The 15,056-nt window shown below is 39.9% G+C and overlaps 2 long non-coding RNA genes across 2 annotated transcripts in view; both read left to right on the forward strand.

The window, feature by feature from the left end:
- Positions 1 to 15,056, forward strand: part of LOC144589506 (uncharacterized) — an 89,502-nt gene that overhangs the window by 18,172 nt on the left and 56,274 nt on the right. The gene's annotated exons all lie outside the window — the stretch shown is intronic.
- Positions 8,818 to 14,160, forward strand: LOC144589507 (uncharacterized). The gene is made up of 2 exons (XR_013545662.1): positions 8,818 to 8,851; positions 13,263 to 14,160. It is a non-coding gene; the product is annotated as an uncharacterized LOC144589507 (long non-coding RNA).

Genomic DNA, 15,056 nt, shown 5'->3' on the forward strand with positions numbered 1-15,056 from the left:
GAGACTGAAGGATGCCTACTACTATTTTTAGTTACAGTTCCCAGATGACGGACTGAATAGAACACTTGATGTTATTATGCAGGAATATCGACTCACCCTTACTAAAAACTTTGGGGACCAACGTCTCAAGGTCAGGCTGGCCTATGAGATGCATGAATACAAGAAAATTGTAGCCATGGCAGCATGCACCTTGCTACTTAAAAAATCCAGTCTTTTGTAAAGGAGACTGTATTAATGTCCCCTCTTCCCTTTATTCCCTTCCAGAAAATAGTAGTTGCACAGATGAGATGCTTGTTATATATCTTTTGAAAACAGTGCCAACGGGTATTACAATGTGATATAAAAATATAGTTAGGTATAGTTTGAATGTTAATATCCCCCCCCCCCCAATTATTCCAGTGCCATGCTGGGATAAAAACACATAGTCTTGCCCACACAGAACTAAAGTACTAAGTTCGTCTTTCAACTGGATGTGTTTGAGATTTGTTTGGCTGTTCAGCATCTTATGAGTAAATGACTATAGACCACACAAAGGCACTGTGCTAAAAGCCAGTGTCGCTGACATATCAATAAACAATGGCTGTGCTGAAAATCCGAATATCTTGACTATTGTAAATAAAGCAACAGAGTAAAGTACAGCGCAGCAGCCCATTTAGTCTTGTCCAGAGTTGGTAGTTAGAAGTGGTTATGTGAATGGCGGGGATCCTTATGAGGTCTCATTAGTCACATTTGTGTACACAAGAGAAAAGCCTTTCTTCCGCTGCTCCTTGTCAAATAGATTAATCTTGTAATCAGCTACATATTTTGTGCAGTCCAAACACTGGACAAACATGGCCAACCTTCCCTGTTTGCTTACTTCTTGAGTAAAATATTCCAGAGTGTTAGGCGATTATGGCTGACTCATGCCAAATGTCCCTGTAGTAAAGCACAACGTTGGAGAAAGTTACTTTGTTGGGCTTTCAGCTGGTATGGCTACTGCGTACAGTGGTCAGGAAAGTTTGGGAGTTGCACTGCGAAAGAAAAAGAAAGAAAGAAAGAAAGAAAGAAAGAAAGAAAGAAAGAAAGAAAGAAAGAAAGAAAGAAAGAAAGAAAGAAAGAAAGAAAGAAAGAAAGAAAGAAAGAAAGAAAGAAAGAAAGAAAGAAGGGCACACAAGAATACTTTCTAGTTTCAAACCAGCATTCTGTTTTGGATGGTGATTAACAGACACTTCCAGTCTTTTAGAAAGGTGCACTCTTCCAGTAAGGTTGAGCAGGTTTTCCCTCAACATCACTATACTTTCAGCAAGAACTTCTTCAGTGTTTGTTGATGACATCAGTGTGAATATGAAATTAGTGGCTCTATGTATGGCTAGGGTTCCTGCTGCTGTTGATTCACAGATGTCTCTTTCCATAGAAGATGGGAGATAAGCTTCCATGTTTTAGGATATGCAGTCTGCCTCACTTAACAGTTTTCAGACATTTTGAGTCATATCATTCCTAACAAATTAATGGATGGTGGGGGTTGTGCTCTGTCTAGAAAAGGTGTGAGATTAGAGGAGGTAATTTGAAAGTGACCAAAACAAAAGACAAAAAAAAAAAAAAAAACCCAAACTCACACAGTTTTGACGGAGCCACTAACAAATGGCTCCTTGAAAAGGAACAATATAAGTCCTATAATTTGTTCTGGAATGATTTAAATAATGAATTAATTGTTGTTGTTTAGTCATTTGGTCATGTCCGACTCTTTGTAACCCCATGAACCAGAGCACACCAGGCTTCCACTGTCCGTCTTGGATGTCCCTGCACGGCATAACCCATAGCTTCTCTGAGTTACTCAGGCCCCTTCTCCACGAGAAGGCAGCAATCCATGAAGAGCTTTGAATATTAATGAATTAGTATTAATGAATTGTTAATGAATTATTAATAATGAATTATTAATGAATAACAAATTCATTATTAATGAATTAATAACACTAATGAAATGAATTACGGTAAGCATTTCAAGTTTTAAATGCTAACAGCAACAAATTAATTTTCACCTTCTACCATTTAACACTAATGAATTAATTTTTAATACTAACTTTCCAATCTCTGGTATTATATAGTGGACTTTTAGTATCTCTTTAGACAATAATGCATATTGCTTCAGACACCTCGGGCTCATTGGGCAGGATCTTTAGATGGCAATGTCTATCTTTTGGGAGGCACTGTGTAAATGGCAATGTGTGTTACTTCAGTTACTTCAAATGGCCATTTGGGAAGTGCTGTGTAGATGGTACTGCATATTGCTTCAATTATGTTTTCAAATGGTCTTTTAGGTGGTCTCATTAAGATGGCGAAGTATATTACTTTGAATAGTCTTTTGGAAAGAAAGGCTCTTCCAGTGCTCATGTGTATTACTTCTCTTACTTCAAATAATCTTACCTCTGAGATGGCAATAGATAGAATTCCACTACATTCAAAATATGATAATGGGCTCTCCTTCCCTTTTTGTGTACTGGGTCCTGAGCCTTTGCCTGAAAGTCCTGTATTACTGGTACCACTGCCTACCCTCCATGAACTGTACAACAGTTTTTAAGGCCAGCCATGCCAACACCCACAATCATACTGTGGCAGTGAAATCCTTAACTTAATTAGGCAATCTATGAAGAAGTACTTTGTTTTCCTCCACTGAATTCATTGACAATAAATTTTATTGACTGAGCTAGAGTTCTGGCATTTAAGTGAGGAGAGCGATGTAATGTGGAACTGTCTGAAACTTGGCAAAGTCACGTCTCCTGTTCTAGTGTTAGAGATTCATTCCCATAACCTTAGTTCTTATTTGCCCTCCTATGGCAAGAGGAGTGTGAAATGATATTTTATCATGCTTTTTCCTCTTCTGGCAGAGGCAATGTTTTCCTGGTAATTCAGGGCTGGAACACAGTTATGTATCTCAGTTATACCAGGAAATCCCAATTAACTCTACTATATGTGAGAAATCACAGCCTAAGTAAGTGTAGATTTCATCACCATCACCACCACTGCCATCATCATAAAATGCCAGAGCTAGAAGGGACTCCATAGATCTAGCCCATATCAAGGAGCAATATGCATTGGGTTTCTGCAGGGTCTGTGTGTGTCAGGGGCCCTCAGCACCCAGAATCCCAAACTTAGTGTAGACAAATATGCTGTGTTGTAATAATACATTTTGCATGCATATTATGTTAACACACCACCACGCACCCCCTTCACAGACTGCTGCCTTGTCATGGCGAAGGGACTTGAGTAATTCAGAGACGCTATGGGCTATGCCGTGCAGGGACACCTAAGACGGACAGGTCATAGTGGAGAGTTCTGACTAAACGCGATCCACCTGGAGCAGGAACTGGCAAGCCACCCCAGTATTTTTGCCAAGAAAACCCCATGAAGAGAAACAAAAGGCTAAAAGATATGGTGCTGGAAAATGGGCCCCTCAGGTCAGAAAACCCAACAGTGGCCAGAGGATTGGAAAAGATCAGTTTCCATGTCAATCCCAAAGAAGGGCAGTGCCAAAGAAGGCTCCAATTACCATATAATTGAACTCATTTCACACTCTAGCAAGGTTATGCTCAAAAACCTCCACTGCAGGCTTCAGCAGTACAGTCAACCCTCGACTTACAAACTCTAGTTACAAGCATTTCGACATACAAACCTCTCTGACAGAAAAATATTGACTCGACTTGCAAACTTAGATTTGAGTTACGAACCAAAAAATGTGTGGGAGGCGGGGAAAGCGCAAAATATGAATTTTCAGTTAACTGTTGGCCATTGAAAAGGGTGCCTGTCTGCTTCCTCGCTCTTCCCAGCGTTTTGAGAGTGGATTTGGAGACAGTCTTCGGACTGCCTGGTATTGCCTGGCACAGTGCTATACAGACTGTATTTTTATTTTTTGGCTTTTTAAAAATTTTTGATTTTTGGATTTTTAAAAGGTGTTCCCTCCATCCTTTGCTGCCCCCCTTTCCCCCAAAAGGTGCTTGTATTGCCTTGTCTTGATTGAAAAGGTGCTTTTCAAGGTGTTCTGTTGAAAAGGTGTCTGTTTCCTCCTTCCCTCCCGCTTTTCTTTCCTCTTTTTTTAACCTAAGTCATCTTAGGTTAAAAGGAATAAAAGAAAAAAAATTCTGCCCCTACTGGTAGGAACATATTAACCGGCTTTGCATTAGTTCCTATGGGAACTAATGATTCGAGTTACAAACCGCTCCTCAACCTAAGAACCAAAAACAGACAGAACAGATTAATTGGTTTTCAGTGCCTTCCTATGGGAAATGCTTATTCAACTTACGAACTTTTCAATTTACAAACTTCCTTCCGGAACAGATTAAGTTTGTAAGTTGAAGGTTGACTGTATGTGGACCAATAACTCCCAGAAGTACAAGCTGGATTTTGAAGGGGCAGAGGAATTAGAGACCAGATTGCGAACATGTGCTGGATTATGGAGAAAGCCAGAGAGTTCCAGAAAAATATCTACTTCTGCTCCATTGACTATGCAAAAGCCTTTGACTATGTGGACCACAGCAAACTATGGCAAGTCCTTAAAGAAATGGGAGTGCCTGACCACCTTGTATATGTCATGAGAAATCTATACATGGGACAGAAAGCAACAGTTAGACCTGGACATGGAACAACTGATTAGTTCAGAATTGGAAACGAGTACAAGAGGCCGTATATTGTCCCCCAGCTTATTTAACTTACATGCAGAAGACTGGAGGAATCCCAAACCGTAATTATGATTACCAGAAGAAATAGCAACAACCTCCGATATGCAGATGATACCACTCTGATGACAGAAAGTGAGGAGGAATTAAAGAACCTCATAATGAGGGTGAAAGAGGAGAGCGCAAAAAATGGTCTGAAGCTCAATATTTTAAAAAACGGTAAAATCATGGCCACTGGTCCCATCACCTCCTGGCAAATAGAAGGGGAAGATATGGAGGCAGTATCAGATTTTACTTTCTTGGGCTCCATGATCACTGCAGATGGTGACAGCAGCCACAAAATTAAAAGATCCCTGCTTCTTCAGAGGAAAGTGATCACAAACCTAGACAGCATCTTAAAATGCAGAGACATCACCTTGCCGACAAAGGTCCGCATAGTCAAAGCTATGTTTTTTCCAGTAGCGATGTATGGAAGTGAGAGTTGGACCATAAAGAAAGCTGGCCGCCGAAGAATTGATGCTTTTGAATTGTGGTGCTGGAGGAGGCTCTTGAGAGTCACCTGGACTGCAAGGAGAATAAACCTATCCATTCTGAAGGAAATCAACCCTGTGTGCTCACTGGAAGGACAGATCCTGAAGCTGAGGCTCCAATACTTTGGCCATCTCATCAGAAGAGAAGACTCCCTGGAAAAGACCATGATGTTGGGAAAGTATGAGGGCAAGACGAGAAGGGGAAGATAGAGGATTAGATGGTTGGACAGTGTCATCAAAGCTACCAACATGAATCTGACCCAACTCCAGGAGGCAATGGAAGACAGGAGGGCCTGCCGTGCTCTGGTCTATTGGGTCACGAAGAGTCGGACACAACTAAATGACTAAACAACAACAAATGCACCTCCTCATCCCCCCAAAAATTCCTGCACACAGCCTTAGCAACAAGAGAAAATCTCAGTGTGGTCTCTGGAATAAGCATTTCTCATTTATAAGTGTCTACAATAATACATTGTTGGCAGTGAATACAGTCTCTTTATACAATGTGTATTTTATTAAGTATACCTACATAATTATATTTAACTGACACAATACATGACTAATTTATTATAATGATCTAAATAGCCTGTTTTATATTTATAAAAAAAATGTATAAATCTCTGGCTGGGGCTATCACTTAGGAAGAACAAGAGGGTCCTAGATCTCCCCAGTTTATTATAGATTTAGATTTATGATTATTCCTCAGTTATATCATAACACAAAAATATACAAGATATGTGGGTTTTTCATATCAATAGTTTTAAAATGGTGTTTTGTTTGTGTGCCCATTTAATCCTGCATAGTCCTAAAGCTTGTCCATTAGTGTGAAACTGACCCTTCTCATTTTGAAGTGAAAGTCAAAATGGCAGCTATGTCTGTTGGCAAATGCATTTATGTCTGCATTTTGGAGTGATCCAGTCTGCTATTTTTGGATCATACCTATTTTCCCATACTTGTTTAGACTCTTAACATCCATTTCAACGAGAACGCTGAGAAAATGGCCAAATTTACATGTCTTTATAAGACAGATTTGTGTCTGAGTCCTGCACTTTTCTGTAGGTTAGCACAGCATGTCATTTTGCCATATTATTAGTCATGTCTGGCTGTTCTGCAGACTGTGATGACATGCATATGAAAAAAAAAACATTTCCCAGCTGTTTCATACATGTGTTTTAGAAATATCAGCATGGAGATGTAATACGTGGGGAGTCTACCTACAGTAAATATTCTGAATAAATATTGAGGGACAAGCCTTGCTCATAGATTAAAGAAATGGTGGAATTATACCTGGCCTCAAAGTTTTGGGGCGGTCTTGAAATGCTAGACAGACAGAAGGGCTTCTGGCCAAGGTAGCTGCAGTCTGCAGAGCCAGGTCCCCTGTTTTCTTCTTTTCCTTCATTTTACCAGCTGCCGGGAGAAAACGCCACTCTCAGTGGTTGAAAAAGTGATTTCTAAGGCAGGTACAAGGGAGTGAAAGAGTGAAGGGCTTCAAAGGGCCATGCCAGTGGTCCCCTTTGATTTCTTTTTAAAAGGGCAATGGGGGAGAGACTATGTTTCCTTCTCACCATCTGGAATATCACCTCATTCTTGTCCCTTTCTCAACCCTCTCTTCTTCTGTCAAAACAAGGAAGTTTATTCAAGAAAAAAATAAGCTGTTTCTGATGAAAAAAAAGAAAAAAAAATATATCCCTCTCTCCCATTCTACCTCACCAGGATAAAGAGCAAACTACAGACAGCTTTTCCCTGATTCTTTTTATTTAAGGAACAACAGCGTCCATCTGGATACAGCTGAATATCTATCTTTTTCACATGCAGGGACACAGAATATGTTTGTGTGGAGCAAGCGAGTTACATTTCTTGTGTTGTTACTTAATGTACTCCATATTCTGTGTTCTTATTCTGTTCATTATCTTGCTACTAAGTCGTTTAATTTTAGTGAAAGCAAAGTGTGCTGCTTATATACTGGCCCATAGCACTTAAAGCACTTTCAGGGTGGTTTACAATTTAATTATTCAGGCTACACACTGCGCCTCCCTCCCCTGGCAGAGCTGGTTACTCAATTTTCCAGCCTTGGAAGGACAGAAGGTTTGGTGAATCTCAAGCTAGTTCCCTGGGATTGAACCCAGGTTGTGAACCGTGTTTTGGCTGCAATACTGCAGTTTAGCCACTGTACCATGATGTTCCAACAGAATCCACATTAATGAAAAGGGAGTTCAACTTTGGAAAACTGCTGCAACACCCCAACAACCTTAATCTGGCTGTACTGAGAGAGGAATCCTGGAAGTTCATCATACTAGCAGAAATAATGCTCCCTGCAGTGTAGCAATTCTATATCCATCTGTGTATGTTTAAAATCCATTCAGTATGTAACAACTAAGAAAAGTGTGATCGAAATTAGTCAATCAACTAATAAAGCAATTGGTCCAGAATTACTGGCAATTTCTAGAATCACAGAATAATAGAGTTGGAAGGGGCCTGTAAAGCCATCAGGTCCAACACCTTGCCCAATGCAAGAAACAAAGTTAAAGTATATTTGACATGATTTTCTCTTGAATGTATGCAGCATTCAAGAGAAAACCAATTACCTTGGAGTGCTCACCACCTTCCTAAGATATTTGCTTCCATTGTTGCATTGCTCTAGCAGTTAACATGTTTTATTGATACCCAACTAAAATCTCACTTCCTGTCTCTTGATTCCATTATTATGTGTCCTGCACTCCGGGATGATTGAGAACAGATCCTGATTGTCCTTCGTATGACAGTTCTCTGTACTTCTGGTGTTCCATTACCATATAGACCATGACGAGAGCAAGAGGGACAAGGTACAATTTATAGTGGATTTGTAATGGGCATACTGGGTCTTGATGGTTAATACTGTAGCCCAGTGTGGTTACAGACTGTTTTTGTCATGTTCTGTCAATTCACTTTTGACTTATGGCAACCCTGTGAATTAGTTCATCTCATGTTAGCTCTTCCTTTTTTTCATATTGCCTTCAGCTTTTCCTAGCACAACTGGATTTTTTTCCCAAGTGAGTATTTTCTTCTCATGATACATCCAAGGTATGATAGCCCCTAGTTAGTCATGCTAGACTCCAGTGAGAATTCAGTCCTTGTGTGTAAGGATGAGACAAGTGAAGATTTGCCTCCTTGATGCATGCCTATTTTAGCACCAAAGTAAAGTGGTGGGTGGGAAGATTATAAATCACTGAAATTCCCTGTATTCTTTAGCCCACTAAAATATTGACATATGTGGTAGAGTGCTTGTTGCTGTCAAAGGGAATTACACCCATTGATTTAAGAAGACAGAGTAAGATATCTATTGGATTCAGGTCAAATTTTGAGAACTGTTTGAAATTCTTCTCAGAATCAGTGGTAGAATTGATGTTTCCATCGACATCATGTCACTATTGCTTAGAAATTGATTTAAAATCTACTGGAGGTCATATTTTAACCTAAAAGGATTCAGTTGGGCAGAATTATATGCTAGCTAACTAAGAACAGAGCCCAGAAGAGTTTAATGAATGGATTTAGCAGCTAAATTGTACAAAAAAGAACAAAGTTTGCTTTGAAGCTAGGATTCTCCCACGGCATCACCAACTTTTTGCCTTAACAGAGACTACATATGTACGACACATGATCAGGTGAAGGTGACTGGAAAGTATGCGTTGACAGGTCTGTGTCTGTAGAATAATGGCTTCAAGATGTACTTCTGTGTTTCTTTTATACTGTATTCCCCCAACCTTTTTTTTAATGCAGCTTTTGTTGCTGTCTAAAATGCTTTCTCTGTGTGACTTGCTCCACTTGAAAGTATCAAGGACATTGTTGCGCTCGCTCCCTCCCTCCCTCCCAATCTTTCTCTCTGTGTATGTCTCCTGTTTTCAACTGTAAAGTTATCAAATTCAAATGGGCTAGATGCCCACTAACACCTAACAGATACCCAGGAGGTGTATTCATAATGTATTACTGATCACACTTTAAAAAAAAAAAACTACTTTGGCTTTAGTTCCATTCAGAAATTAGCTTCCCTACACCGGTGAGAGAAGAGAAAAGTAAATCTCTGTTTCATTTTCATTCTATTTTTTCACAATCCCACTATGATTCTTGTCCCTCCAAGTTCTGTACTGAGTTGTGAAGATCCTTTCTGCTAAGAAATGTGTGAACATTTTAGTACATGTTTGTGTAAGATTCACATTTTATTCTCCTGTCACTAGGTACCTACATCTATTGTCCTCCTTTTCAATTCATCCTCCATGTCCTTTATGCCATTGTCCCCCTTCTCCAACCTTCCAGACTCTTCTAAACCCTGCATCCTGCCTTGAGCATATAGAGTCTTGTGGCTTCTGGAACGTTCCTTGTTCTTGAGTTTCTGATACAGCCTCTTCTGATACAGGAGTGTCCTCCATCTCCATAGATAACTCTGGCTATGATGTGGTGACCTTCCAGAGGCAAGGTAGCACCACCCTAAGGTTGGATAGGCAACCTTGGATAGGCTATCGCACAGAGCCGTACACACATGCTCCCCCTACAGACCACAGTTTAGGAAGGGAAAAAAACTTTCTTGGAATGTAGCTCTCCAGATCTCCCACCACTCTGATCACAATGCTAGATTTTCTGGAGCTTTAGTACAAAATAAAGTTTTACAAGCTGTATTTCAGACCTTACATTCAATCAACAAAAGTCTAGGAAGAACAGTGGTGCTGGAGGTGAGGCAAGAACAGGTATTCCCCTCACTTACCCACATGATTTTTGATCAGCTTGGGCGTGCCAAGATTTCACAAACAAGGCTTTAAACTCATGTCTGACATCCCTGGTATAAAGATTCACTGGTGAAAATGTCCATGATGTAAATGTGAGGCCTGGACTGGATTCTCTCAGATTTACCTGGGAGGAGGAAACTCTAGAGAGCAGTGGGTTATCTCCAGAATCAGCACCTGCCACTACAAATGGTCCACTCAAAGCTTGGTTGGTTCCAGAAAGGGGAGGAAATTGTCCTAACATTTCAGAGATCTGCCTGGAGCAGGAGGAAATTCCAGTATCCTCCTACTGCAAAGTAGGGGTATAAATACTTACTTCTCTAACTCATGAGAACAATGAATGTCAAACATTGCACAGGATGAGGGGAAAGCATCATCTTTCTCACACTGGGGACAAGAACTCTTGTGGGGTTAGCAGTTCCTGGACCAACTGTCTCAGCCACAAAAGAAAACTTCGATGAGAATTCTTCACAGCCTTACATTTAATCAGCTGCTGCTCTTGCTTCTGAATTTCTGTGATGGCTGATGTACTGGCAAATTTGGAAATCACTGCCAACGTTTGTCAGCATTGGTGGCATGTAATTAGACTGCAGTATAGCCTCTGATGGAGCCTCTTGGCCTAAAACAACTGCCCTTGTTTTGTGGGAATGGGGAAACATGAAATAAAAAGAAACCACAAGTGAGTTAGAGGGGACGTGGTGGCGCTGTGGGCTAAACCGCAGAAGCCTGTGCTGCAGGGTCAGAAGATCAAGCAGTCGTAAGATCGAATCCACGCGACGGAGTGAGCGCCCGTTGCTTGTCCCAGCTCCCGCCAACCTAGCGGTTCGAAAGCATGCAAATGCGAGTAGATAAATAGGTACCATCTCAGTGGGAAGGTAAACAGCGTTCCGTGTCTAAATCAAACTGGCCATGTGACCACAGAAAGATTGTCTTCGGACAAACACTGGCTCTATGGCTTGAAGAGCGGGATGAGCGCCGCCCCCTAAAGTCAGACAAAAATTGTCAAGGGGAACCTTTACCTTTACCTTTTTACAAGTGAGTTAGAAGGCTAATTAAATTTGGAAGTATTGCAGTCCAGGAAGTAAAATGTGCCTTTCAGGTAAACAGGTATGTTTATCAACATCTTTGCCTTTGATTCAAGATATATCTATCAACACCCATTATTCTTTCTGAGAAATGTGAAAGGGACAAAAAAATATGAATGAGATCTTTCTACAAATGAAGGTTGGTTAAAAAGGGGTTTGCTAACTATGAACCAACTGCCCCATGCTCTTGAAATGAAACATTTCAGGCCCGATGGGGAATACTTCCCGGAAAGAGATTATTTCAGCTCATATCCCTGTGGTAACCATAAACATGTGCTTGGCTGTAACCTAATTTTCTTGGAAAGGAAGAAGTTTTCAATGTAGAAAATACAACAAAATGAGATGCAGCAGATATATACAACTCACTATTTTGGGGGGATAGGGTGGGTAAACTTTTATAATCACCCTCCTCCTCCTCCTCCTCCTCCTCCTCCTCCTCCTTATCATCATCATCATCAAACTTTAGAGCTAGAAGGGATCCTATGGATGGACCATCAAGTCTAGCTCTTGTCAAGGAAGCACAGTGGGGAATCAAACTCCAAACCTCTGGCTCTGTAGCCAGATGCCTAAACCACTGAGCTATCCAGCAGTTCTATTTGTGAACCATTATCTAATGTTGCATATCCTTTCCCCTAAATTTCAGAAATTTGGCTGATTCACGGCTTGCCCATAAGAACACAGGGATAGGTCTTTGGACAGCTTTTAAGTACAGGTGTCATAACCCTGTCTAAGGAGGCACAATAAATTGCTGCAAGGTTAAATGGCAGATGCAGTGCATTAACTGGAAACTAGGTCATAGGAAGGAGCAAATGTTTCCACTAAGGAAATCAGATTTTGAGTGAGTGAGTTTAGGCTGAGGTCTGTGGCTATCTTCCAAGGGTGTGTTTCTGCTGATTCCAATGGGCTTTGGAACAGGTCCTACATCTTGTCACTGGGGAAGGTGCGTTTGGATTAAATATGGTATGTTTGTACATTCCTAAAAGTGAGCAGGGAATTCATGCTTGCTCACAGCATGTATGTGCTTAAAGCTTACATGAAAACCTCTTTTGTTCAGAAGAGATGAAGTTTCTTCACCTCTCAAAAACACTTGTTTTGAATATCTGGCATGTAGAATATGTCAGGAAATATTTGATTGCTACAGAGTGACAAGGAAGGAAAGAAGTGCTAATTCTGGCCATTTGAGGAGCTATTGATGCTGAATGCAGACTTTCAATTGATTTAAAATCCGGAAAATGTCAGTTTAAGGCTCTCAGCCTATTCCCAATAATATGGGTCATGTAATCATTTTCCCCCAGAAAAAAAGTCTGGCAACTAAATATAAGAACCTGCATTCTATACAATTTATATAGTTATCCACAGTTTGGCACTTGCTATAAATGCCCCATTTCTGATCAGAGGATTTGGGAGAGTTCCAGTTTTTTTGTACACACATCAACGAGAACATTTCTTAAAGCAAGTTTTATATGGAATAAGCTTTCATAGACTGGATTTTACTTCACCAGTTCCATGCATCTGATGACCTAGGGTGCACTCCATGAAAGATGATGCCAAATAAAACTTCCTAGGCTTTAAAGTGGCCCACAGGACTGTTTTTGCTGCAAGAGGCAATTACAGGTACTCCACTATAAAACAATGAATCACAAGTACTGGGGTAAGAATTGTACTCAGTATAAATGGTATGCATGTTTGAATTGTCCTTCCATGCTGTATAAATTTCAGCTGAATTGTCATTCTCATCCAGATTCTGGTTCAGATGAACTAAAGTAGGAATGAACATATTCTATAAAAAGGAGTACAGAATGTAGTACATTTTTAAACGAAACAACAAAATAAGAAACAGATTCCTTTCATATATCTAATCCTTACTGTTGTTGAGATATATAGTGGATTGGTCCCTAAACAAATGTTTACAGTGGAATGACTACGTGGTAGTCCTTAAAATGCCAATATGGCACATGTATACACATGTACTCACATGCCCACCCCAACATCTGACACTGTTTATGGACCACTGGGCCACGCTAACTCCTGACTTTATCTAAAGTCTGGGATGAATCAAGTGAGCAGAACAGAAACATGCTCTCATACGACAAAAATGTTATTTTTTCCCCCCACTGTACTACCTATGGTTATAATAGCATTCATTGTTTATTGTGATACAAGGAAGCAATTATAACTGGAGAGATTTTATATCATTTTGTTGAGAGGACAAAAACATTGATATGGTTTCTTCCCTCTTTTTAGATCTGGCTGATGAAGGGGCAGTGGAGAGAAGAAGAAGAGGAGCTTTTTTTAGGAGGGGAAGTCAGGAGACTTTGATCATTATTTTTTATTAAAGGGAGTTGCCTTGCATCAACAGGAGTAAAAATTCACCTAGACTTTTCCCACACCCATGACAATGAACAGTGTGCCATGTATGTAGAGGGGCTTCTGTGAGAATGTATAAGAAACAGTTGCTGTTTAATACTCGTTAATGAATGGAGGTTGTTAGTATCACCATAAGTGAAAAGTGACTTGAGGATGCCTAACAACAACGGTTAAATACAAAACACATTTGGCATTTATCTACATTATCTGCAACTGGCAGTGGACGATGAAAGGAAAGTACACAAAGTTCCAACATGCAGTGTCCTTCCACATTTCAAAAATGCTACTATAAGAGATGAAGCAGATGAAACACAAGGAGTGAAAATCACACATTTGCGGTAGTAAAGTGTCTCAAAATAACTTTCCAAGCAGCTATTTTTTTTTATTCGTCAGAAAGAGAAAAGAGGGGGTGGTGCCAGTGTCTTCTCCAACATATTACTAATTAGGGCTATTTTACTTAATAGAGAATATTTCACAATAGTTTGACTACATAAACAACTGCCTGATCACCATTTACCACACTGAATGAACTAGAGGAAGATTTTTTAATCTTCTTTTTTCTTTTTTTAATTAATTGTAGTTGAATTTCACCTTGGTTAGTAATTCACTGAGACACTGATGTACCAGAACAGTTATGTGTGTGATTAAACTGCAGTACTGCAATAAAGACTGCTCACAGCCTGAGTTCAGTTGTTAATTATCCAGAGGGTGTTTTAAGCACTATGGGACAGTATATAAGAGCACACTTTGCTTTGTTTTTGCTTTTTCCCCCCATAGTCCCTATACACTGCCCATGAAAAAGGGAATGCCCTCGACTGTATGTGTTTCTTGCTTTCCTCTACTATATTTCTTTTGTTTCCCAGTTTTTCCTGTCTCTTTTTTAAATATTTTTTAAAAAGAATTTTTAAAGTAATCATTAGAAATGTAAAATTGCACCTGCACACACATAGTACTGGATGCACATTGTTGACCTATCCTTTTCTCATTGCTGTCAATACAAACATGTGTGAGTTCTCGAGGGGGGAAAACCCTGAAAATAAATAAATGTAAATTCTCAAATGGATTATTTCAGGGTGGCAAAAGTGCTGTTTGGAAACAGATTGCCACTGGGCTCACAAAGCTAGGTTATGAAAAACAAAGACATCTGGTGAGTTTAATTTGCTGTCAAAGGAAAACAAAATCTCTGTGTGAAGACCTCCTTGCATTGTGATGGAGGGATTGTAGCTCAGTGGTACGGCATATACTTGACATGCCAAAAGCCCCATGTTGCAGAAAAGGGGTGTGTGAGAGAGACCTCTTGGCAGCATGACCTCTGCCTACAGCTCTGGAGCTGCATCCCTCGGCCCTATTGGGCTAGATGGACAAATATCCTTTGACATAAGGCAGATCCTTATTTACTGTATATATGGAATATCTGAGGTCCTGTAAAGTATATAAAATCCCTCCCTCCACAGCTTAAACAGGGCAGCTTATTTGATGAGGAATGCAAGATGTATTCCAGTACTGTACTATTAACAAGTGTGTTGCTACTATTGTATTTCATTTTTTATTTATTTATATGCCGCTTCCTTCAAAAAAGGATCTAGAGTGGATTATAGTATTAAAAGAGGCAATCTCAAAAGCTAATAGCTTATGATATTTTAAAAGAATTAAACAAATGTAATAGTAAAA

The sequence above is a fragment of the Pogona vitticeps genome, chromosome 5 (genome assembly GCF_051106095.1).
Source record: "Pogona vitticeps strain Pit_001003342236 chromosome 5, PviZW2.1, whole genome shotgun sequence".
Taxonomy (NCBI): Eukaryota; Metazoa; Chordata; class Lepidosauria; order Squamata; family Agamidae; genus Pogona; species Pogona vitticeps.